Here is a 26,032-nt window from a genome sequence, read left to right as displayed (position 1 = left end):
GAAACAGACTGACAATAGCTGATGAAGCAGTAGAATTTCATGTCTGCTCCTGTGTTTTTCAAGGCCTGGTAGACAGTTTGGAATTCTGCTTTCAGGATGTGGATATAAGGAGTGGGATAAATCACCTCCTCCTCCTCTGTGCTCATATAACCTGACAGAAAGTTGAGCACAGTTCTCTTTCTACTCTGGCAGTACCCTAACTACCTAAATTGAGAAAATTTGGTTTTTAGAGAATAATTAAAATCTTTCATGCAATATATGTGTTTTAAGAATCCATTAGCAAAGGAAGGATTTTACACAAGTTTCTATCAACAGTAAACTATGGTTGAAACTTGCTATTTCTTCTTTCTGTGTCCTTCTGGGTGTTGAGTTTTCTTTGGTAGCACATCCTTACCTGTCAGTCACTTGCCCAGGCAGAGCTGAGTCAGACCTCAGCTCACAAGTCCATGTCTTGAGTTGTCCCCAGTGTCCCAGTCCTCTTTGGCTGGCACTGGCACATTTTGCCTGGGGCTGCTGGTGGCTGAACTCTGTACTTGATGACATGGTGGAAAGAGGCTTAAAATATTGCCGTAGGTGCAAAAGCCAATGTGTCACTGTTGCTGCCTGTAATGGCCTTACGTCAGTGCAATGTTATGACATGCCACACTGTTTTCTTCCACTGCAGGCCATATATAGCCTGTTACACTTTGATCTGCTCAGCAAAACAGAGTGGATTCCTTTTGTCTGTAAACAGCAGCTGGGTGAAAGGAAAGGGTAATGGAGCCTGAAGGTATTTGATGGATCGGCATTAACTTTGAATATATTTGCTGACCAGATAACGACCCATAAGTATACTGCCAGTGTCAGTTTGTAGTTGTTACTGCTACTAGAACACAGCTGTGGTGTAAGACAATCTGCTCTGATTTCACCTTGTGAGGTGTGATTCTGGAGGAAAAATGTGGCCTGGCTAAACTGGTGTGCTTTGCCTTCCTGTGACCTTCTTGTCACTTGAGCTATTTCAAATAAGACTCTCCTTGTTCTTGGCAAAAAGGACATATTCTTTGGTGGGTGGCTTGCATGTCCTGTTACTGCTCAATATGGATTTTCACATTTTAGACATTCCAACTACGCAAATGGAGTGTCTGTACTGTTCATCAGATGCAAAACTAACTTAAAATGAGCATATGGATGCATATGAAAGGTTTGCACTGCAGTTAAATCTGTCTGAGAATCAAGGAAGACCAAGTAATTTAGAATAAATACTTGCATTTTAAAACATCTATTCTTAATCTGGGGCAAGCATGCCTCAGTCTTTACGATAGATTTGTCTTATCCTACCTCACCTCACATCTTCTAAGCTAGTGTTCATGGTTCACATCTGCTTTATTTACTGCCTGTTAGATTTAATGCATTCCTTTATATTAGAAAATAAATATATCTTCAGATAGATGTGGTATAAAAAGAGATTATAATCCCAGGGGCCTCAAACACTCATGTTTATCAGATTTTTCTCGGCCTGAAATGCTTATTGTATGGCTCATACTGTGTAAAATGATATAAAGCAGTTCTCTCTTTCAGTATTAAATCACATACTTAGTAACAAGCATGGATTTCAAGTGCAGAATTTGTTAACTCTTACAGTAAAATGTAGACGTTGAGACATATTAAAATTCTTAGCATACCAAAGGGTGTGAACCAGATTTGGAAATAGGACAGCGGTTTTTAGCACCTCTTTAAAATGAGGCAAATGCAGACTAATCTAATCAAGATGTGTATCCAGAGTATGAAATGAAATCTCTTCTGAACTCGACTTCCTGCAGTCATGAAATGTACATCCATGAAACTCTCAAATAAAACAATATGCAGCCATTCTTCTTCCTCTTAGAGAACAGATAAAATGTGAACTATTTATTATTCAACAGTACTGCTTTTTGTGTGTGTACTGTGTACACAATCCTGTGGTTTTTTGCAAAATCCTGCTCTAAAAGTAAATTGCTTAAAAGCAATTGCAAGTGCAGAGCAAATGTGCCATCTCATGTGCATTCACATCAGGTCAGCTGATTACACATGATTATAAACATACTGTTGATTGTGGTGGAGGGGCCAGGCCTCATGAAGGCTTCATGTGGAATTACGGATTTGCAAATACAAAGTGTCTGAAACCACCCACAATGACAGTGAAACTGCTGCAGGACACAAACACAAATTTCGTCCTACTCCTGTGAAATTACAGACATTCCTCTGTTTGGTTTGACCCTGGTTAAAGCAGGTTGAAACAAGGAAAGCTCTTTCCTTAGCATCCAAAGTAGGGAGTGCTGGGGTCAAAGGCAGGTTTAAGCCCAAAGTGGTAGGGGAAAAAGGCTTTTTACCTTAGCAGAAAGAGAAGGAACCACCCTCATTGCTTTTTATGCTTTTCTCTGTCTCATCTTTACACCAATAACCTGAAGATCTTTTAACATTACTAAATTCACTAATTTTTCCTGTTGCTGGAATTTTATTTAATTTAGCTGCTTTTAGTTAGATATCTGCAGTAGTAATCAATTTCCTAAACAGAGACCTGCATTGCCATATGAAATGCCCTCAGGTCTTGCCATAGGACTGGCAGGTATGACACAGGATCTAAGGCAAATTGTTGCTCTTCTGGGACAGCAGTGATTATATTAAGGCATTTCACATGGGACCAGACCCTTGCTTTTAGTCCATAACCTACAGAATTTTCTTGGCTTCTTGTGTGGTCACAGAAGAGAGAAGCTCTTTCAGCAGATGGTTGTGTCTGCCTTAGGCACGGAGACAAGTCAGTCATCCCTGTAAAGTATTTTACCAAGGAGTCCAGGCAATGAGGTAAGTTTAGGATTTCTAATTTGTGGAAGACAGAAGTCAGTTATGGTGAATCTTGTCCTTTGAGAACCTTTGAGAAATATAGAAACTATGGGCTTTCAAAATTAAGAGCTTTTTTTCATAGTATTACTAAGATTTATTGCTATAGATAAACTGTGGGAAGTCCCAAGGATGAAACTAGCTGAATCTCATCTTTAATTAAAGGTGCAACTAAAATATGAATTATTATTTCTTCCTAGATTTAGTTGGTATTTAAAGAATTATGACAAGGCTTTCATTTGTTTAATCAACCAGAGGAACTTAACTCTGCAGTGTAACTGGAAGATAAAGATATATATTTATATTAAGCCATTGCTCTCTGTTTTAAACTGGCTTCTCAGCTGTCACCTTTGTAAAGTAAATTTTTTGCAGCTGTGATGATCTGGGGACACAAATGAAGCACAGTTTGTGAGTGGTAACATTATATTATCTTTTTATTAGACTGCTACTGTAGCAGGAGAAAACAGAGGAGTATTCAGTACACAACCCTCTCCTTTAGGGTCTGCAAGCTTCTCTGTTTTCTTCCATTATTTCAGTACAGCTATTAAAAGATACTACTCTCCTTACAAGACTAGCCTCATTTATTACTGTCTTAAGAAATGCAAACTTATTAATAGTAGAAATGAGGTAAGGAGGTCAGGACTGTGAACAGAACACAAGATATAACCTTTAGAGTTCTCCCTGTCTCATTTCAATTAAACACAAAATGATAGAAAGATCCCTTTGACATTCTAAAGCAGCACAGGAAACACAGCAGTGCAGTTTAGTGTGATATAGTTTTCAGTGCCATTTGAATGCCAACAGCACGATTCCAAGCTTCAACCAAGTTATTCAGCACAAAGTTCCAAGAGGTAGCAAAGGAATATTTATGGCACTGTCATGTATCACGAAAGATTCACACAGGGTGGACAAACACATCCCATACCAGAGAAAAGTCCCTTCAATGTCTTATGATGCAAATGAAAGCCTGTGGAGTGCAAAGCATAATGAAGTCCAAAACTGGAACTTTCCCAGTCGTATAAATATGACTCGTAGATTTATTTCATATCACCTTGGTTTACCCTTTGAAATAGACATCATTACTTTTACCGAACCCCACACTGTAGATTTAGGGTATTCTGGCATTTTGAAACAAAACAAGAGTGAAAGCAATATATTTCTTGGCTTTGATTTTAAAGGCTTAGGGACTCTTAAAAACAAATTTTACAGTCACCAGCTTTTGAGTTAGCTCTGCCAACAAAGAATTCACAGCTAAGGAGACTGAAGGCATTACCTGGTGAGGCTTATCCTGCAACACTGAGAAAATCTTTACAAAGCCATCTGTAGGATATTTGACATTAAAATGAGATTTAATCAGCATGTAATGGCTTAATAACTGTCTTTTGGGCTTGGGAACTAAAGTGATTTTCTGCCCCTTGGCTGTTTTGACATTGATATTTTGGTGCTGGTATTTTAAATGTTTGCAACTATAATGTTATTCTCTTCATACTGGAAAATCTTCTGTATAATGGCCACAATCTGCTGAACTATGAATATTTATTATGTTTGTTTCTTCCCTCTGCTTCTTTGCTTGCTTCCTTGCATATGTGAGAATATGTATGTATGGTTTCTTTTGTATTCTTTTCAGAGACTACTTTAGGGCAGGTTATGGTCTGCCAGTGATTTCTGGCTCACAGGGCGAGGAAGATTTTGAACTGTGAATACTGTCTTGTATGTGTTGTGAAAGTTCTGAAAAATGTAACTTTTTTTTTGTTAAAGCGAATTTACAAAGTTATTTGCTGTTGAAAAAATTATTAATTAACTAATACTAGTATTAGTTAACTAACTAAGTTAACTAATACTAGTATTCCTAATTAAAGGGGCAAACTTTTTAAGGTAATTAACAGATGAGATAGGATACAGTCTGCTGAAAAGGACTTCCTGAGGATTTTATGCCATATTTTTCTGCTACTAAAAGAAAGGTAGTAAAAAAGTAAAAATGGTATTTTTGATGGTACTAATGATGAGGCTACATAAAAGATCACATCTTGCACAGAGTGAAGGGTCTGAAGAGGCAGGAATGAAAGATCTGCAGGATAGCCTGGGACTGAATTCAGCACTGGGCCATAGCAGCCTGTGTGTGAGAGGTGTTGGGGGCTGCACAGGATCCCTGCTTCCATAGGCTCTTTGGTGTCCTGGGACACTGCACTTCAATGACCGTTAGAGAGAGAAGGTTACCATAGTTCCTTATTTTAAAGGTTTTCCTGGGAATACTGAATTAATTAATTATCAAGCCAGCATAATATTCCTAGCCAGACTAAGCAATGCAGCTGTTGTTTAATGTTTGATTTTATTGCAGAACTCAAGCTGAAGGGTCTATAATGCAGGGTCCAACAATGTATGTTACTGCTAAAGGTGTGTGATGTTGTCTTGATAAAAACTTTCAATCACCAATCCATCTTCCTTAGCTACCAACATTCTCCAAAAGTACAGGTGTTTGTTTTAAATACACAGAAATGTTGAAGCATATCTGTGGATGCCAGTCTGGTCAGGGAGAGAGAAACGGCTATTGTTTCTCAGAGTGGCTTGTGAGAATTTTTAGGGAGTTGTAGGAATGTGATAACTTGTTAGTCTAAACAATCTGCAGGTGGTGTTTTTCCACCTTCTTTTTCTGTTCCTCCCAAGGACAGTGTGTGAGAAAGATGTTTTTATTAATTAACCAATCAAATAGAATGTATTTTGTTGGTCTATTTAAGCTGAATTTCCTTTCCATTAAACCTTATTTTCTTCCTTCTTATGCTGTGTCCTCGTCTGTTCTTGTGTCATTCTTGGTGCAAGGGTGACATATGTCCTCAAAAAGTAATTTTTCGCTTTTTGAATTGCTTAGTTTCTGTTTCATATTATGCTAAATTTTTAATGATCATAAAATGATCATAAAATTAAAACAATTTGATACTATGTATACTGAAATTTATGCCATTCCACACTCCTTGAAAGGGTTAGTTTGGAAAAAAGTTAATGGATGAGAAATTTATTGTAACTTCTTCTGGAAGTACAAAGAAAGGTTAAAAAGCTGAAATTTATTTTATTCAGAGCTTTCAAATGCCTTTTTATCTTCCATTTCAGTGAATAAAATAATGTTAACCTAATTCAGATAATCCCTTAAAGAATGGTTTATGTTTTAGAAAGAGGTAACTTCACAAAAAAGTGCATATAGATTATTTGAGGACTATTACGTCGTCACAGATTCAGAAAAGCATGTTCTCACCTTCAAAAACTTGGATTAGAACATGACCAAACATTCCATTATCTCATTATCCATCTTCATATCTCAGTTCTTTCTGTTTATTGCTGTTTGAAGAATATATTCTATGAATTTGTACATTGAACTACTGCATCTGAAAAACTGTTTTCCACACATAAGGAAACTTGGACCAGTATGATTGATTTCCTTTAGGCTGAGGTTCAGATCCACACTGGAAAGTATTAAAGGGTTCATTGTTTAGAAAACACATCAGTTATAAATGTCAAATGAAGAAATTCAGAACTTTGAAGTGTATGAAAATCTACAATTATTTCCATTTGAGATAAAAAATGGAAGATATGAGAATGCTTTATGCACTGCATCTTTGAGGGCAGTAGAAATATACGGTTGTGATGATAAAATGTGGCATGTTAAAGAAAATATACCTTCCCTAAAATGTGCCACATAATAAAACATCATTTATTATTTTTAGCTGGTTAATACATGGCTATTTATATTTATTTATATTTCTGTTTCTTCTCTAGAACAGAGCTTGTCATCATACCTTATTATTCTTCCAGTACAACCCTTAGAGAATAATGCTTGTTGTGGAAACAATTTGAGAAAACTGACATGTCTTTTAAGTGTAACCTTCTCAGCTGAAATCAGTGCTGTGCACCTGGAAAATCTTAAAGATTTATTGATAACAGTAATGTAAAAAAAAAAGTTTAGGTACAATAATATATAGCATTGTATATAACATAATAATGATATAAGCTTTCTGCTGTTATTTGCTTCCTTGCTTTCTCAAGCAGGAACTTCTGAACTATTTGATTTTTTTAAAGAATATTGCCTTTCTGGAGAAGTCTTTCCATGACCATTGTTGCTATGGGGCTTCAAGATGCCATTAGAAACTATATCAGGGCATGAGAGCTTATATACAGCCAGTCTAAAAGGCCACTTCAGAAAAATCTCTCTCACATGGGGTCAATATAGTAGAGACTTCTGTGGCAGGAAGAGCTCAAATCACTGAGTAGTACTTGTGCTCATACATTTTCTCTTATAAAAGTCAGTAAGTTTTGATCTAAGGATGGTAGGACTATTTGCCTTATGTTGGTATGTGTGTATAAATATATAAAGATATAAAGATATAAATAAATATACATATATAAAAATAAATAAATAAATACATGTGTATATATATATGTATATATATATGTATGTATGTATATATATGTATATATAGCGGTAGGTATGTAATAGTCCTGGTAAATCTGCTACTTGTATTTGAATGTGCTAAACCAGTAGCTCAAGCCAGCTATAAATAATCCAAATAACAGTTTTGCATTGCTTGTCTGTATGAAATCTTCATCAGATTTTGAGCTCACTCTGATGATACAGTGAAATCTGAAGAAATATTGATGTCAGTTGACTGCTTAGGTAAAGTTAATTTCTTGTCTTTTGGAGAAATTGTCTAATCTATATATCTAATTAATAGACCAATGGCCAAATGATTCTAACACATAATTTGCTCAAAACCCGTGAAGAGTTAAATGGGCACTTGCCTAATGCACTTACCTTCTAAACCATGATCAGCTGTAAAATTGAGCAGAAAGTTTAAATTTCTGCAGAATCAGTAAACAGATATAAATATACTGGCTATTAGTACTTTTTGTGTCAAAAATATTGTCACAAATAAAATCTTCCCATATTATTGCAATTTCTTGGTAGCATATGTGTCAAAGTTTAGGAATATTCAACAAAAGTCAGCTCCTGGACAATGAGAACACATTTCTCTGTTCTACTGGCAGTAGAAGACAGCTCAGCAGTGACACTGAAGCTATTGTTATCCCACATCTTCATCCAGATCTGATGAGGAAAGATAAAACAATCAATGACTTGGTGAGCTGGAAATAAACTTTAAAAATTAAAGTGAGCCAAATACAGTAAAATACAGAATAAAATGATAGATTCTCTATGTCTTGGTAAATTTAATCAGGTCTGAATGCCTTCTGGGATATATTTGAGCAAACACCAGTGTTCATATCAACATAGCGGTAGGAGGGGAAATGTATGACTATTTCAGTTTATTTCAGTTATATATTAACTGATCTTTGACACTGCAATCATGAACATTATGTACGTCAGAAAAAAGAAAAGCTCAGCTGCTTCTGGAAATCCATCTGTAAAATGCACAGTGGTACAGCAGATAATATCTCAGTATGGGGCACCTTGTTCTCATTCACAATTGACTGTTCCCATGTATCATCCTCAAAAATCTCATGGGCACAATACAAATAGCAGGAGTCAGAGCTTATCATAGCATAAAACCATGGTCTTGTGGTCATGACTAATAAACTACCTGTATGAGAGCATTGAGTCATATCCTTTGCACAGCTCTGCAAGACAAGTGGTTGTTGGCATTATAGCAACTGCCACGTAGCCAGCACAAAATAGAGGAGCACAGCTGTCATCTTAAGAATAACTTTTTTTGATGTGCTGAAGGTGTCAGCAGAGCTGTGTTTAGGTGAAAAGTAATAGATTGTGTCATGGAAGACAAGACTAGATGTAATTACTTTATTTAAAACTTATGAAAATATGAAAGGTAGCATCAAAGCTGTTCATTTTTTACAAAGAGAATACACAGTCTGCTCTCGTCAAAACTTTCATAGGCTCAGTGACAACTGCTAGGTTACTAGGCTGGTTCTAGCAAAAGCTTTGTCTTTTTCTTTTATGTATGATCCTTACAGATCCAGGAGTTTTTCTAGAGAATTCATGCTCGCATGTGTGGTTTAGTGGCTCTTGACCTTTGTGAAATTATCCAACGAAATAAACAACCCTTAGGCACACTTCAGATAAGGATTTGTGCACCATTTTTTGCATTTTTTGTCTCCAATTGTTATGTATTTTTTGTTTTGTTTTTCTTGACACTGGCTGTGGAATCTGAACTCTTCCAATGACGGTTATGTCAGGTGGAGGCTGCTGGCTACACCTGCTGAGATACTTGCACAGAGGGGCAGGAACTCAACATTATGTCAAAATCTCATCAGTAGTTTAAAAGAAATATCTCTATCTGGAAAATCAAATATTTATCCCAATTTTATGTGCTCCAAGAGAGTCCCTGGAGAGGGAATGAAAGTCTGCAAGATTGTAGCAGTGCTTGATTTGCTTTCATTATCAGCAGGAGTACAGACTTTTTCAGAGCAACCAAATGCCAGCTACATAACTGTCAATGGTGCAGGTTCTTAGGGCATCCTCTGAATTATTACTTACCCTGTAACAGTAGCCAATCTCCTTCCACAGCACTGTTCTTTTGATCAAAGAAATCACATATTAGTATAGAAACAATTCTAGGACCTTACTAGAAGTGGCATATTTTTGATGGCTTTAATAGAATGTTCATGCATTACATATCTATGCAGTTGCTTTACTCAGAGGTTTTTCTTGATGCAGCTTGTAGAAGTAATGATTGTTTAAAACTCTGCCAAGTATGTTTGAATTAACTACTTCTCTAAGGAAGCCACTCTGTAGTGATACAAAAGAACTGAACTTTCCCATAATACCACAATAAGAAAAAATGCTATTTCTCTACTTATTACCCAGCTGTAAGTTGCTAAAGATGTTATTTGCAAGTCTGTGTATAACTCTTGCCTTTAAGAAAATTTTCCCTTCTTTCTTCTGTTACACAGCTGAAAAGCATGGAAAAAAAAATGAAAAATACATTTGGTATCCATTCACTGCTACACAGGTATTAAGTTTGTAACATACTATATTACTTCTCAAAGTTTAGCATTCATTGAACTAGCAAGAGTGGTTATAAATATGCTTTACTGAGTATTTATGATCTCATGGATGGATTTCATATGCACAGATGCATATGCAATATGCCCATGTATAAATTATGACTGAAATATAGATGCTTGAAAATCAGATACTTAAAAATCCAAGAAAATTCCTATATTCCTGTTAATATTTTTTCATCTCTTTCTATACCTTACAGTAGATTATTCTATTGATGTTGTTCCACATTGTGAAAACAGCATATATTGCTTAGGCAGCTGCTGCAGGAATCATCTAAATGTGGATCAAACAATGACTGCCCTATCTAAGTGCTAAATAGAAAATTATTGCAGCCTAGTGTGTTAGGTTGATCCAGGCTGGATGCCAGGAGCCCACCAAAGCTGCTCTAGTCTCACCTCAGAAAATATAATGAAACACACATGGGTCAAGATCTGGGGAGAGATCACTCACCAGTTATTGTCACAGGCAAAACAGACTTGACTTGGGGAAATAATTTTAGTTGATTACCAATCAAAACAGAGCAGGATAATGATAAATAAAACATGAATCTTATATCACCTTTTCCCCATCCCTCCCTTCATCCTGAGGTCAACTTCACCTCTGAATTCTCTACCTATTGCTGCCCCAGTGGCAGAATGGGATAGGTAATGGGGATTGTGGTCAACTCATTACACATTACTTCTGCTGCTCCTTCCTTCTTAGGAGGACAACTCCTCACACACTTCCTCTGCTCCAGCAGAGTCCCTCGAATTGGAGACACTCCTTCAGGAGCAGCCTGCTCCAGCATGGGTCCCCTATGGGGTCACAGGTCCTAGCAGCAAACCTACTCCAGGGTCACATCCTTTCTCCATGGAGCCATGGGTCCTGCCAGGAACCTTCTCCAGCATGGGCTTCCTAAGGGGCCACAGCCTCCTTTGGACATCCCCTTGCTCTGACCTGGGGTCTTCCAAGGTCTGCTTCACCATGGACCTCCATGGACTGCAGGTGGACAGCCTGTCACCACAGGCTGCAGGAGAATCTCAGCTCTGACACCTGGAGCATTTCCTCCACCTCCTTTTCCACTGACATTTGTGTCGTGGTTGTTTCTCTCACATATTCTCAGTCCTCTCTCTGCCCACAGTTGCTCATGCAGTTTTTCTGCTCCTTCTTAAATCTCTTATCCCAGAGGTGCTACCACCATGGATGATGGGCTTGGCCTTGACCAGCAGTGGGTCCATCTTGAAGTTGTCAGGCATGGCAGATAAAGGAGAAGTTCCTAGCAGCTCCTCATGGAGCCTGTAGACTTTGCTGCTGGTACCCACTGCTACCAAAACCTTGACACACAAACCCAAGACACTGAGTTAAGTTGTATTTTGATAAAAGACAATTTTAGTGCTGGCCTCTGGTCTTTAATTTATTTATTCTTGTTTTTCCAAGACATTACACATCAGAGAGGTTCCCTCCATGTGCCATCTGTTTCCTTGCAATTGGAAATGGTAGAATAATTTTCTGAAGAATTGCTGACAAGATGTGGCAGGGGAACAGTAATCCATAAGAACGAGATTTCTTATTAAAGTCAGTCAGCTCATCTGTGATACAGTAAGCTCTTGATTTACTCTGGTCACCTCTGGAGCACGGAGGACAGTGACTGCTAAGTTACATTTTTTATTGCACAGGCTTATGGTGAGGTTCTTGACAGTAACTGAGATTGCTGTCAGATCAGTTTTCATGGCACAGACACACTTATCTAGTGAGATTATTCAAGTTAGACAGTTTCTCATAATAACAGATGTCATCATAAATGCCTCTTGACCTTAGTTACTTCATGATGTCTTAATGTTGGCTGGCTGTTGTCATGTCATTCCTTAGGCTTTTGCTAGGAACAGCAGGTGGACTGTGCAAGATCCCTCATGAGTCATAACAGACCTCTTTTTTTGGCCTCTTAAATTTATTTCCTGTGTGTGCCTCCTGGTCTTCTCTCATGAACAGAACATTAGTGCAGATAACTGCTGCTACTCTTGCTGAGCAGCCAGTTTATGACATACTGGCACACTGGACATGTCATCCAGCTGATAATAGTTGCAAGCAGACAAAGGAAATTGCTCTAGGACAATTTAAAAATTAAATATCTGCCATAGAAGCTTGGGTGGGTGAAGAGGGTAACGAATAATAATATGATAGAAATGAGAGACAAGGTCACAGAGCTGGTGGTCAGAAGGGGTGTTTAGGTCCCTTATTCTGGCTTCTTGATTAAAGCAGCACCCTGGAGGCCTCAGACCACAGGGGAGCATACATGGATAGGAAGTATACCAGGACTTAAACAGGAAACAGAGATGTTCTCTTCCAATTGCAGAACCAGGCCTTTCCCTTTCCACAGTACAATTAAATCTACTTTTAAGTCATTATCAGCTCTTCCCCGCCCCTCAATTTCTACACATTTTTCATCATAAATGCCACCTGTCTTTTCAAGAAGGTCCTCAACGTGTTTGAAAACACAGAGAAAGTGAAGCCTCTATATAATGTGAAAAAAAAAAAGAATCCTATACAATGTGAAAACAAGAAAGAAAAATCCATGATTATTGTGATCAGATGGAATAAATAATAAATATATCTTCTGATAAATGGCAGCTCAATGCTAATTTTTTTTATTCTTAGTGAATAAGGAGCCTTGAGGTAAAGGTCTTTTCCTATCTTACACAAATCTGAGTAAAGAAGTATAGAAACTCATCAGGTTTCAAGCAGAATCATGTTTACTCTTGAGCTGCCAGTATTGTCAGGTGAATTTCAGAATGTAGGTCTGTGTGCCTTCTGGTTTAGCCAGTGTTAACAGGAGAAAAATGAGAAATCTAAAGTTGGACTTCTATCCCAAGCCCTGAAGAGACTTAAAGATGTACTTCGTTTCATATAGAAATGTAGTTAAATGATCTCAGGATATTATCTCAGCTGAATTCATGGTTTTGGAGTAGCTCTTCCCTAATTATCCATGCCAAAGTTTGGTAATGGAGTGCTACACAGGTTTTAACAAGAGTGACTGTCTGTTTAAGGTAAGATAATCTATTTTACCTGGCAGATCTGAAAAATAAAAAAGATTTCATAACATTTCACTCAAAATTTTGTCTTTAAAGTTTGTTATATTAACCCTTCCTTCTCGCAAATGCTTAAAGGAAAATGTGAAAATACATCTGAAGACTATTAAGCACATGAAGATGACAGCACAAGGTAGAATATCTTATGAGAGTACAAAGGTACACACCTTAAAGCAGTGAGAGTTTCAACACTATCATGAGGTGGATATACTGACCCATATTAAGGTGTTCTGATTTGCATCCTGGCATGCAGATTTGTTTTGGTTTTGTTGCAAATCCTCTAGTTGGGATCCTCTGGAAACAGGAGCCTAGAGGAACAGCATGATTGGCTTCAAAGATTATTTTGTTGTGATTGCTAAACCAGCTGCATTTTTCCACTAGCTCACCATGTCACATTCACATAAACATGCACCAGTGCCTAAGCACACTTGCAAGATGCTAAATTCAGCCAACCATCTCTTCACTCCTGAGGGGCTGAAAGAGGAGTGTGAATGGCAGAATGTGGAGGAAGAGATTAGCAGATCACACAAAGCCAGACTGACTGCTGAGTTCCAAGTGACTTAGTCAGAACCCTCTAGAACCATGTTTACAATTCAATAAGGCAGATAATATTTTGAACTTGGTGAATAGTAATGAAATATTCTATAGTAGTCACCTCATTAGCCTTTTCTCACAAGTATGAAACATGAGAACAAAGTGTAGTTTTGTAACTCCAAGTAACTCCCAATGAAACAACTTGAGAGAATGAGCCCAGAGAAATTTCTGTGATCCACCTATGCAGCATGGTCTTGTTGCTGGCTAATACTTCTTGATGGCTTTTTCTCTAAGCAATGTACCCATATGTGTGACCTCAGTCTGAATATATGCTCTCATTTTTCCAGTATACAAGCTCCTTGAATTGAGATCCATAACTCTCTCAAAAGTTAATAATACAAAAATCTGAGTCAGCCCAATAACTTCACTTGGATAACACCATGTAAGCAGAAAAATCCTTTTTTGTTGGCTGAAATATTGCCTAGAATCATTAGAGTCAGTGTACAGACACTTGAATATCCTGTTAACATGTAGCTTTGAAAGAGTGGTAATTTTTTGAACAAAAAATATGCAAAATATTTAAGATATTGTATATGAAGATGAAATATGTATGGTTTAACTTGAAAGCTATGGGAGTAACACTGGAATGAAGGTACTGTGTCTAAAGAATGAATTAATCAAATGATTTTTGCCAACTGATGACTTTTTTTCAGAAATGAAAAGCAAAACTATCTACTTGCAAATAAACAATTCTAACTCATCCATAAATGCTGTTTGTGTAAATTACATATGGGTTGTTCAAAACCAAATTCTTCTTGTCTCTTTGTTCACTTGTTTTTGCAATCCTTAGTATTTCCAATGAGTCTGCTAAGGAAGCCTGCAGCCTCAACGAATATGAGTTTTAACTCATAACTGTGAAATAAGAATAAATTAAAAACTATCCTCAGCTTTTCTTTCATCATGAACATAATGTGAAAATTTACTACTTCTTATGTGATCACAGCTATGTGGATATTTGCAAATTACATGAGGCCTCAGCAGCCTTGAAGGCATCATACATGTGAAATTTTAAGAACAAAACAGTAGTCATTGACAGTATATTTATCATCATGGATCCTTTTGCTATTTCTTACTTGTCTTGCATAGGCAATGAGAAGGCTGAGAAGAGCAGTTGGTGATTTCTCTTCATCTCTGGGTCTCTCATACCTGGGTCTCTCATCATGACAGGATCCTTTTCTACATAGAAAGAGGGAAAGCTACTGCTGTTACAAATATGCTCATTAAATCAGAATTATGCTTTCATTCAAAACATATTTGCATTTATTTGGATATTTTTCTTGATGTATTTTTTCTGTCTGTGTTGATGGATGCATGCACTTCAATACATGCAAAACTTAAATGCACTGAGTGGAAGCCCTCAAAATGCAAATGTTACACTTTTTGAAGCTAGATGTTAGTCTCATATTTGACAGTGAATATTTAGATACATACCCAAAAGGAACACAATCACGTTGCCTTTTGTCTTAATGAACGTGGTCCTTCTTATCTTATGATTTGTGATGATTATAAAATGATAAGACAAATACGTGCATTCTGAGAACATGCTGAATAGCTGATGCAAGAAAAAGCAGTTTTGAAGAAACTTGCAACTGAAAGGTCAACTGGCAGTATGGCAACATGTTTAATGAACCAAGAGAAAGTTAGTTTTCAACATGCTTTTCAAGAGCATGTTGAAAAAAAGCCTAAAGTTCCTCTCTGCCTAGGATCATGGCACTATGTTTGGAGGCCTTTTAAATCAGACAAAGCCCAAGCATTGTTAAAGCAAAACTACCCTATCCCAAAGATAACTTACAGGATTACATCACAAATAGACATGGAGTAGAATAAGCATTTAGGGTTTATCTAGAAAGTTTAACCTCATACCAAGCATGTACAATGGCAAATATATTATGGCATCAGCATATTAGCATATCTAGGAGTTTGGGCTTTGATAGCTGCTAGAGAGAAGGACTCTGGCTTTTTACCACCTGCACAGAAGAAGGATTTTGAATGTTACCTTTGGCACTTGCTAAAGCATTGACTGCCTTCTGCTTTGATAGCCCATGCAAGAGAGGTGTTTGTCCCATGCTGCAGCTTCACTTAGATTCTTCCAGTCCTTCAGTTTACAGCTCAGGAGCTTAAAGGGAGTCACTGTTTCCTTTTACCAGGACATACCTGCGAGAGATTTATAATACCTTTCTCAGGTATTTTTTTCCTCAAATTATTTTCTCAGATAGGTGGGGCAAAGAATGTCTTGCTAAATAATAGAATAGGAAAGGACTTTGTCACAAGCACAGGCTAAGTACATCTTATTCGCTTAAGTTCTTGTCCCAAGAAGAGACTTTTATCTGAAATGTATCTCCTTAGGCTGATGTTGCTAGACATCTTTAATGAGTGTTTCCTTATCAGACAGGTGCCCTGTGCTGGTTTGATTATTGGAAATGGGGCCTGGGATTGCTTGCACTTTGCATAATGCACTACAGTTATTTGCTGAGACCAATGCTATTGTCTTTACTTGCTGGCTTCTTGTTGTCAGCCTTAATAAAACTCTTGCAGAAATATTCCATAGAAATTAATCTACTGCCAAATATTAAGAGATAAGTAATACGGCTGAGTCAGAACATTTTAATTCATTGCAAACAAAGCTTTCAGAAATCAAATCTTTATACAGACATGAAAGATATAGTAAAAAAGGTAAAGGATCACACCTCCTTAAAATCCTGCATTAAATTATATTTTCTATACTTAGCCAAAGAAGTATTGGTAGCTTCTGATAAATTTTAAGAAGAACAATAAATAGAAAGTTGAATTAACAACCATGGTCCAAACGATGCTATGAAAAGTATTTGCAGTTTGAGCACTGTAGAACTTTCTGTATTCAATATTTTCTTCTTAGTTGTTCCACTGGGTGGCACAACTCCTACATTGCCTTTTTCAAAGATATCACTCAATATTTGAATATGTTAAATTATTTTACTGTATTATTTTGTGTTGACAGCTGCAGCCTTGAGTTGTGATCACATTGCCTAGCCAGATGAAATAGGGAATTGAAGTAATTGGGAGGCAATTGCTACTGTACTGTCTTTAATCCAAGACATAACTTACACACCCCATCCTCTCTCTCCTCCCACCCACCCCCCCCCCCCCCCCACCCTCCTTTCTCTTCCAAATTGTGATTATCTGACTTGGAACAAAATCTAATGTGTTAGGAAAACACATAGATCAGACCTCAGGAGCAACTAAAGCTTTCCACAAAGTGCATTGGTTTCCAGACAGAAAAAAAAAAGTGTTTGCCCCCTGAATGAGAACTGTTTGTCAACCCATATTTTCAAAATTTCTCCTGAGACCCTCATGCTTCCAGGGTGGGAGGATAAGGAAATTGTCCTGCATTTTGGATGCATCCACCCACAAACTTTTATTTAATCCTCACTAATGGCAAGGAAGAATTCTAGAATTCCAAATCCTGTCTGCTCAGAGAAATGGCACTTAGAACTCAGGACAGCATTTCTCACCATGTGGTTGCTTTGCTGATGCAGATTATCTGGGTTTGGCCTTCAATGTTATAAAATGTTCTGACAGATTCACTAGACTCTGTTGCTCCACAGCTTCCCTGATTGTTATTTGCTCTCTAGTTCTTCATCTCCTTAAGGCTATTCCTTAAAAATAAAATTTTAAAAATCAATCTATTCCTCACCAGTGAACCCACTGCAATTCCCATTTCTAACCCTATGAAGGACTTCAAACCTTAGAACTGGATGGCTCCTGACATGACCAGGCTATCCCGTTGCCTCAGCTTGTCCTCAGGCAGGGGACATGCAGTGACAACAGCAGCACAAGCAACTCCTTTGTAGTTGCATGTTTGCTGGCTCTCATTATGGTTGAGTATTATTAAGGACAGAAATCCTGCAGTGTTTAAGTGAAGCATTTTGTTACAGTGACAGAGATTCTGAGGTATTTCCCCATGTTATCTTTCATATTTGTTCATTAGGTGCCCAAGGAAAACTCTTCCATTGTGCAGTGATTGTCAGTTCTGCATCTACCTATATTGAGCCCAGGGATTAATTTCAGTGAAAACTGAAAGAGGAATAGGTAGACACAATGGTGTCTAAATGGGTGAAAAATTTGGGAGACTTGGCCTGTAACTAGAAAAGACCTGTCCAAAGAAAGATCACCCTGACAGAGCTCACATTACGTAAAACATTTGGCTATAGCTAATCAGTCAAAATGTACCTGACCATCCAATTAGCATTTGGGCACTGTCAGATTAGCTGTAACTCTGCTTTCGAGCTGTCTCTTGCAGGATGTATCTGGAAATATTGCTGCAGGAACTGGGTCATGACAGCAGGGGACAAATCTATAAGAATACCATTTCATTAGTTATGCTACTCATGCAGCAGCTAATTTGAAATGAAGAAAATACCTTACTAGTCAGTTCATGTAAATCTTTTGTGCAGGAGGTTTATGCTTTTATCTTGAAATACACTGTGTTTTAAATTTTCAAATAACTGTGTTTGGGCTTTTTAGATTTAATTTTCATTTGCTGAAATCCCACTACAGTAGGGTTAGCTCCTTTGTAACCGTAAGAGAAGCAAGGTTGTAAGGATATTCTATGTGGCAGGTGACAGCTCCAGAGCAGTAAATCAGGATTATATACTGAAGCTCATTAATTTACCCATTTAAGCAAACTTCTACAATTAATTTTTGTGTCTAGAGTGCTTTAAATTTTCTGCTTTCTTTTTAAGTTACAGCTGTGCCCCCAGATCTTTATACGCATGGGATAAATTCCTCTTGACTTCAGTGGAGTTCTACCAGCCAGAAATTTTGCTTCTGGCCTTCTTTGGGATTTAAATGGTGTGTGTTTGGAAGAAAACGTCAGATTAGACTCAGGAGAAGAAGAAATATGAAGAATACCCACATGTCTAAGCTATGAACCTAAAAAGGAAAGTAGGTGCTGAATTATTTTAATTTAAGCTACATTTTCTATTTGCTTGGAAATTCAAATGTGTCTTTAGCTTTCCCAGGTTAGATAATGTATCTGAAGCATTGTTTAGGACAGCAGATATTTATGAGAAAATATTCTATTGGAATCGAAATTTTTAGCATCTTTTGTGGTAAGTGTGGTTTTTTGGTCCTAAAATAAAACATGGCATTTTTAGGATAAATAAGAAGACTATTTTTTTAAAAAAAAAACCCAGTTTTCAGTAAGAAAGTCTCAAAGGAGAGTTTTGCTTTCCTTTTTATGGAAAACATTTTCTTGTCAAAGAACTTTGTTTTCTTAATTGTATTTAATAGCTGTGTTGCTCCTGCCATCCAGTTCCAATTATACTGATGTATCCTGATGCAACGTCTGTTAATCAATGTCCTTGCTAGCTCTTACATTATTAGCTCCCAGTTCCTTATTAGTGCTGCAGCTCCTGTTGAAGAGCTGGGGCTCTGGAGGGCTTGCACTTGGTTAGGTTGCCCTTGCAGATGCCAGGCAGAAATGTGGCTCTGTGAGGGCTCTGAGAAATAACAGAAATGAAGTTGTTAGGACACGTGTGTCTGTACAGTGGTGAATGATTAAAGGGTGACCAAGGGGTGGGGCAGATGACACCCTGACTCATAATGCATGTCAGTGAAACAGGCGTGTGGCTGGGTTGCCAAGGGATTGTGATAAGGAGAAGAGTATTTCCCCTGTGAGCACTCTAAGGCTGTGGATTCTCTGGACAGCCTTGTTCCTCTTTTGAAAGCAAGACCTGTAACAGTGAGAAACAAGGATGTGTGTGTGAAAGAAGAGGTTCTGTATGAAAGAGAATCTACAGGTAACATGAAAGTTCCTCTTCCTAGGTGCTCACACAGGAAAACAGAAGATAAAGTTGCTTGCCACATGTTTTCTTTGCTCTGTTCTGGTGTTTTTTTCTCTCTTATTCTTTTCTGAGAAAGAACAGAGCTTCTCATCCCCTTTGTTTTTCAAAATGCATTTTTCCTGCTGGCAAGTACCAACTGTGAGCATTCTACTGTAACCAGTAGAATCCCCTTTTCACTATGTTTATGGACAAGATGAAAACTATGCTGGCCAAAACACTCTTTCCAAGGAAAAGTGTGTCTCTACTAACTGATCTGAGCATTATCTAGTTTCTTCCTTTAGAATCCTTGTTAGCTTGGAAAGGAGGATCAGGCTTTTGCTCAGTGCATACAGCAATCCTAATGACTTGGAACTTTTTTCTACTCCTAAGAAAATGAAACATTTGGTACTATTTACTACACAAGACATTTTCTTTATGAAGTATTATCTAAAAATAGTACATATCTTATCCAACAGAACAGCAATGAATGCTCAGAAAACAAAGTGTGAGTTCATGATTATTTGCAACTTCTCATTAGGGTGTGAATAAAATCCTTTAAACGCTAAATTGTTGATTTGTTTCTTCAAGCTGTTTATCTAGCTCTGATACTCACATGCCTAGCTAGATGCATCATTAGCTTCAGCATAAGAAGGACTTCAAATAAGGCAGTGCTGTGAACTGGGTTGTCTGGTTCCTTCTAAGTGTTTGCCTGCTGCAAAACACAGAAAATGTGGGGGTTTTCCTTCATACTTTATCTTTACACTCTGAGTTGCACAGGTGGCTTTATTATCAATAGTAACAAAGAAAAGCAGAAGATGATAAAAAATTATTTTTAAAGAGAAAATTGCACAATATCAAACTCTGTTTAAGAATAGTTATTGAAGTGCTTCTGCTACCAGTTCCAAGTATGCAATATTCCACAGCAGAATTTGTATCAGAGGAAGGAGCAGGTACTGGAAATTCCATACAATTAAGAATAACTGTTTTAGAGAATTTTCTGCACAGAACTGAGCCACTGGCTTATGCTCTTTTGGGCTGATCTAGTGTTATCTATAAGGGAGGAGGGTTTAGGGTCCAAGAATATCCGTCATGAAAAGTGACAGTTTAGGGTATGTTGGGTATGTTATGCCTATAGGCTGTTAAATGTAGAAATTTCTGCTATTTTCTCACTAATACTGTTCTTTAGGCCATCTAGCTCAAAGATAATTTTACCTACATCATGTCTTTGATGGCAAGCATTTTGAAGCAGAAGGTCTATTTCTCTGCAGCAATAGAAGGCACATAAGTAAGTAAAATTATAAAAGCAAAGATACAGAAGGCACATGGTAAACCTTAAAATAAATCCAGCCTCTGTTGCAGCAAACTGGTGGTATCTAGATGTCTTATCTGCTGTATTATCCTGTAGAAGGCTCTTAATGCCTGCAGTTTCACAAAGTACAAAGCAAAGACTGAAACAGGGCTGTGGCAAAAAGTTCAGCAAACAGAGGTGTTAATGCCAGCTATAAATGATAAGGAATATGGAGGTTGTAGTGATTAATTCATGTAAGGACTTAAAGACAGAGATACGTGGAGGAGCTTCACAAGTGTCAAGCATCAAAATGTACTGAAGAGAAAATAAGCTTTGATTGATTTTAAATGATGGATTTGATGTTAGTGGCACCAGAAGAACAGGAACACTTAGCTTTTCCTGTATTGGTGTTTTTATTCTTTTTAATTAAAAAAAAAAAAATAAAAATAGTAGAGGTGTTGAGAAAAGCAACTGACATGGCAAGATATCTTCTTTCTTACTGGAGAGGAGTTCTGAAACCAGTATTTGAAGGAACAAGAGGCATCTTTGTTAAGATATATGTAATTTTTTTTAAAATATATATTTTTTTAAATGAATGGTACTTCCACAGTACTCACATTGGCTTGTGGCTACTACCAGAGGTAAAAAGACTCCACTCTGCTGAAGGACACAAGGATGACTGAAAGAAAATACTAAACTGTAAACCAGTCTCTAGAGGAATAGATAGTAAATGAAGTGGGAAAAAACTCAAAACAAATTTGCTGGAGAAAACTCCTTTAGTCCTTCATTTACTAACATAATTGGTGCTATATGTGGATTCAGTGTTTTTCCCATACATATCTTCTTGAAAAATGGGGAAGAGAATGATCTAATGCATGTCTTCTATTTCCATATTTTCACATCAGTTTAACTACCCCATAACTTGCAGAAACATTTTTTCCAGTGCTGTTCCCCAGTGGCACAAGACACATGACTTTAAATGTACCAAGGACTATCTTTTTGTATCAGTATATTAGGTGAACTGATACTTTATTTAAAGAAAAAAAAAAAGTGTGGATGAAAGAACTATGAATTCAAGATGTTAAGGTTAATAGGTCACAATCTAACCTAAATAAAACTCTCAATGAGAATTTAGGCTGGGCAAGGACTGTGGGATTTAGCCTTAAGAGAATTAACAAGGTACATCAGGTCTCGTCACTATTCTGATTGCCAGAAGCCTGTCTGGACAGTGTCCAGAAATACATTCTCAGTCACTGCAGATTAAAGCAGCTAATGCAGGACATTATGTGTGCTGTTTTACATTGTCTGTTCTATTATCTGGACAGATACAGACAGAGAAAATCAGAGGGAAAAATCCGGAATTATTTTAATCAGCTGATGTTTTTCTCATATACTTCTTTTCTGGGAAAGTAATTATTTTCATGCAATTGTTAGTTGAGTTTTAAAAATACCATTATAGTTCTTTCTTCACCTTGGGAATCCTTTTTGATTTTTTAAAGCTGTTGTGTATCCCTCCCGCTTTAAAAAAACTCTCATAAAATGTTTACAAGTCATGTTTATATTCCCATAACATTTTTCATTATGCTGTGACAGCTTCACTGAAAAATTATTTTAATTATCTCAAAATGAATCGCACAAAGAGGGAATATGAAAATATAAATCTTAAGTCTGACTGTACTTTAATTGCTTCAGCTAATGAAAGAGGCATGAGATATCTACACAATGCAAAAGCTAAATTGCATGAACAATATAACCAGTATTTGAAATGTGCTGAATTCATAGTACTCACTCTGCTTCAGTGGGAAAATATGGGGGCTGTACCTGGTTTGCAGTGCTTGTTTTCTGCTGGTATGGCAAACTAATTTCAATGGGAAATGGTGCTGAAAACACCTAATAATTATCTCTTCTGCTCTCTAGGTCAGCAGCATTGAAACATTAATGAACAGAATGAAGTAAATTTATGTTCCAGAAGCTGTGGGTCCTCTTCTGCAACCTGTCCACAAGAGCTCAGTAATGTGAGTAGTTTTTATACAGCTGTAATGTGAGATGATAATTTTATATGGTATTAAACCATATCCATAAAATGTCCATTGATTACAGTAAGTAACCTAATTCTACCAAAAAAATTGACAAAGCAAGGTAAAAATGGGCACCAGGAGGCAATAGAAAGATTTTAAATATATACACATGTAATGGGTCAAATCTGTTGGTCTAATTAGGTATTGTTTGTTCTGATAGGAGAAATTTTTGTCTCATCAAATCCTAACCTTTTGATCTTTGACAGAATTTTATCCAAGACATTGCACATATTTTATTTTTACAGACTTCTGAACTTTCAACTCTTAGAAGCTCTTGGTTGAAGGTGATGAATTTAACAAAGAACAAAAGTATGACAGAAAAGCAGGGTTCAAACTGTAACTTTGTCAGTGACTCTTCACCAACATAATGCAGGAATGCTGCAAGGTTATTAGCCAACAGATCTCTCCTCTGTAGTCTAAAAATATCTCCCAATTGGGTGCCTCAGTGAAATGCCATGTGTTATAAATGGCAAAGCTGATTTCCATCTTACAGGGATAGTGAGGAAGGGCTGCAGGAGCTTTGATATTTAGCAGAAAGGTAACGGACATGTTGCCACACACATAGCAGCCCTAAGTAATAGTTTTCTTCCCTTAGATTAGATGCTTCTTATCTTGATGAGGTCATAAGTCAAAGTCCTGCCATTGCTCAGCATTGTCTTTAAAGGGTTTGGGGTTTTTTTTTTCTGGGTTTTTTTTTTTGGTTTTTTTTTGGTTTTTTTTTTAGTGTGAGGATAATCATCTTTAATAAGTCTTCAATCTCAGAGGGTTTTCCTTTGGTTCACAAATATTGCACCGAGTTGTAAATCTGTGTGATTAGTGGCAGGCATTAACAGAACATGCTGACTCAGGAAATTAGTAATGGTTAGGAGAGGTTTTCTCTTAGGTCAAATCAGCAGTGACAGGACATTTTCCATCTGATGGCTGGCTTAGGTTCATACAGCTGGGGATGCTTTAAATTCGTGCAGCACATCACATCTGCCACTAGGAAGTTTTACCTGCTGTCTTTCCTACAGTAACAGTTTTAGTCACTGTAGCAGTGGGCCAGATTTATAAGTAGTGTAAATGAATGTAATATAACACTCACTTCTGCCAGCAGTTCTTCTGATTGCCTGTGCCTCTAATACCACGACACTGAGGCATTGAGCCAAAACTAGCAGCCTTTTCTGGAAAAGCTAATTTATGTGTTGTTCATGGGAGAAAAGATGTGGACATTTGTAATAAATGTTCTCTCTCACATCCAATAAAAACATGCAAGACAATATTAATTATTAATTTCTCACAGTACATAATCAACCAAGATGCACTATGTAAACAGGATATAAAGTATGTTAATACGAAGCTATATTATTTATAACTGTTAAATATTTTTCTCCCAATAATGTCTTTTCTAATTCAGATTTTTTTGTCTCTACTTCCCACCTTGCAGTCCAGCATTGCATCACTTTACTGTATTGCCTTAACCAGAGTGATAATCTGGCTATTTGTGAACCCCCTTGCTACAGAGAGCATCATTAGCTTCCTCTCTTCCATGGTAATGTGATCCCTTGGGAGTAACCTCTCATGTGCTATTGAAGCAATGCTTTGGCTGCTATTGGATCTTCCTGTTATTTTGTTGGTTTCATTTAAATTTCAAGTATTATAAATACAGAGTTCATATAGAAGTCAAATGAACAGTCAGTAATTTCAGCAGTTATGTTGCAGACAACAGTTACATATATATGTCAGATTAACTAGATGATTTTACAATCTCATTGAATGAATATGAGTAGATTTTCTTGAATTGAACATCTACCTTGTAAATTTGTTTCAAGATTCACCTAAGGAATATCCCACCAGTGAGCAGCAACATCTGTATTCTTCTTTCTAAATATTTAAACTAGCTAGATATTATTTTCTGTTCGTCAAGACTTTCAGGGCTTTATAGTCTTTCTAGGCTGTAGCTTGGAACAAATAGTTTAGAATCTGTTATTGTGTGCTCTTGCTACTAATTCTGTTTAACTATAATTGATGTGTTTACTTAGCTCCCTCCAGTGACTTGATGAGCAAATAAGTCCATGGTGTGCTATCATTCTAGATATTGCAAAACAAGTTACCAGAAAAGGCAAGATCAGTTCTTTAAGATGATATTATATGTAGCATTCTGCAGCATGATGACTAAATACTATCTGCTAAACCCATTTGAGATTATAATAAACAGAGCATCTAAGATTTACCACATAATTCTACTATTATTTATTATCAATACTTTTTTATCCTTGGCAGAATTAATGTGTGAATTTCAACATTAAGTGGGAGTGGAGAAGCTCCACACTTCTAAAAGAGGATTAATATTTGTAGGAGAAAAAGGAAGAGGTTCAGAATCTGAATTCATTTTATGAGCTGTATTGAAGATGCTTCTTCAATCTTTGTAATGATATGCAGAAAAACACTAGCTATGGAAACAAAAAGTATTATTAACTGTATCCTGAGGAAAATCTGTCTGCTTTTACTAATGTTAGACAGAACAAATTTTACTGAGCTGGGGTCCATTTGTGAAAATGGTACCATTATGAGAAATATATTGGAAGAACAAAAAATGCAGTTGTTTATGAGCTAAATTGAATCAGGAATGCTCTTGGAGCTGAAAAGCTATGGAGAAGTCTGTGCAGACAAATTGCAGCAGTATTCATAATAGGAACAGGAAAAAATGACTGTATAAAGAAAACTGATTAGATTCTCAGAGGGAACTTTTAGTCCCATTGAAGCAAATGGAAATCATGCAGCTGATTTCAGCTGTACCACAATTTAAATATGTGAGGACGAAGGTTTGGGAGAGTTTCTTTAGGCTTATGTCTCCCCCACTGAAAGTACATCCTTAAAGATTTTAATTTTAGAGGATTGTGCTTTCAGTGTGAAAAAAGGTTTTGTGTTTTTTTAAAAATGTCTTAATACCCCACCCCAATTCCTTAGGTGCATCAATAAAACTGAACCAAACCAAACTCAAAAACTAGCCAAATTTGTCATGCTGAGACACATTCTCAAGAGTTATAATTTGTTATGTGATTTACTGTAGAATTTAGGAGGTCTCCCTGAGGACCAAGTTATCACTGTATTAGGCCAAAACCCTCATAATATAGTGCCAGTCCAAAGAATTCAGAGAATATGAGAAGTTAGTGAAGTTACTTCATGAACTGCAGCCAGTCTAGGCAATAGCAGAAATTTAAATTCTGGCTAAGGCTGTTAGCATCTCATTTTCATCCAAAATAAAGGGAAAAAGCCAAGAAATTTTTATTTTCTTGCTTACTTCTCTTTTCTACACTTGGCTTTTCTCCTCTGCCTTATAA

The 26,032-nt window shown here is 37.0% G+C and overlaps 1 protein-coding gene across 1 annotated transcript in view; it reads left to right on the top strand.

Moving 5' to 3' along the window:
• The first annotated feature begins 2,205 nt into the window (after positions 1-2,205).
• CABCOCO1 (ciliary associated calcium binding coiled-coil 1) overlaps positions 2,206-26,032 on the top strand; it is a 206,608-nt gene continuing 182,781 nt past the window's right edge. The window contains exons 1-3 of the mRNA XM_085583222.1: positions 2,206-2,820; positions 18,261-18,462; positions 22,549-22,646. The gene's annotated coding sequence lies outside the window, so the exon portion shown is untranslated. The remainder of the gene's footprint in view (positions 2,821-18,260; positions 18,463-22,548; positions 22,647-26,032) is intronic.

Source organism: Lonchura striata, chromosome 6, assembly GCF_050655825.1.
Source record: "Lonchura striata isolate lonStrDom1 chromosome 6, ASM5065582v1, whole genome shotgun sequence".
NCBI classification, from domain to species: Eukaryota; Metazoa; Chordata; class Aves; order Passeriformes; family Estrildidae; genus Lonchura; species Lonchura striata.
The sequence above is the reverse complement of the archived record's forward strand: the minus strand, read 5'-3'. Positions and strand labels throughout refer to the sequence as shown.